The sequence below is a fragment of the Lottia gigantea genome (genome assembly GCF_000327385.1).
Source record: "Lottia gigantea unplaced genomic scaffold LOTGIsca_173, whole genome shotgun sequence".
Classification (NCBI taxonomy): Eukaryota; Metazoa; Mollusca; class Gastropoda; family Lottiidae; genus Lottia; species Lottia gigantea.
In genome coordinates, this window is record NW_008708187.1 from 84,908 (window position 1) to 86,383 (window position 1,476).

Consider the following 1,476-nt stretch of genomic DNA (forward strand, 5'->3'; position numbering starts at 1 on the left):
GATCTGATCTATCTGATCATTTTATTTATGGGTTCATTTAGAATTGAAAGCTTCTTGTTTTTCTTACTGTGAATCGGGTTGTATAGGCCTAATTGTCCCCAAATATAAAATTAATGCTCCTAGTCCTCTAACCGGCACCGGAGCTCTTCATCTTCGATAAATTTCAGTCCGGAATCTATCCCTGAAATACGAAAATTGGGCATACATGTTATGTGACATTGCCAGAATATGCCCTACAGTAGAAGCTTGTTTGCACCCCATTTAGCACTGAAGAGGTTATTAACGGTAGGCATATAGTAATTGCTGATAAACGGTAGGCATATAGCAATTGCTGAAAACTACCCAAATAGGAACTTATCCTAAATGAATTTACCTCTTGGTAAAGGTGCTATTGTGGTAATAATTAAAATGAAGCCGGTCAGTGAGAAGAAGGCAGAGTGAGAGGACAGTAAAGCTGGTAAGGCAGAGTGAGAGGATAGTAGAGAAGGCAGAGTAAGAGAGTTTAGAGGCATTGAGAAGAGGGTGGAGTCAGTTAGAAGAAGGCAGAGTAAGAGAGTGTAGAGTCATTGAGAAGAGGGTAGAGTAAGAGAGTGTAGAGTCATTGAGAAGAAGGTAGTGTAAGAGAGTGTAGAGTCATTGAGAAGGAGGTAGAGTAAGAGAGTGTAGAGTCATTGAGAAGAAGGTAGTGTAAGAGAGTGTAGAGTCATTGAGAAGAGGGTAGAGTAAGAGAGTGTAGAGTCATTGAGAAGAAAGTAGAGTAAGAGAGTGTAGAGTCATTGAGAAGAAGGTAGAGTAAGAGAGTGTAGAGTCATTGAGAAGAGGGTAGAGTAAGAGAGTGTAGAGTCATTGAGAAGAAGGTAGTGTAAGAGAGTGTAGAGTCAATGAGAAGAGGGTAGTGGTAATAATAATAAAAGGCATTGAGAAGAGGGTAGAGTAAGAGAGAGTAGAGTTAGTGAGAAGAAGGCAGAGTAGAGTGAGATATTCTGGACTGTTAGGGTACTCTATTGAATTGAGAGATACGTAATGTACCTCCGTGCAGTGCTCCAGATTACAGTACTCTGAAGGCTTATTTTTTACGAACTGTTGTGTTCGCAATGAAAATGTCACTTATCATAGAGTTTGAAGGTTTTAAATAAATTTCATAACTTATCGCAGTGGTCAATGTAATGACCGGAAATGGTTTATTATTTTAATTTTTCAAATCGTAGGTTCAACGTTTCTATTTGTTTTTTTTTTTAATTATACAATGTTTCAACGAGTTTCCCCTGCCGTTGATGGCACATAGTGATAGCAAAGGTATATATACATTTGAGAAGTGACAAACAAAAAAACAAAAAAATTGCGTCCAGTGCCGATTACTATTCCGGGCCATTCAAGATAGAAAATAAGAGACGGGACTCATTGAGCAACAAGGCAAACTAGATTTACACAAAGGATGACCTACCTGATTCAGGTTCTGAAGTTCCAAGATCTACC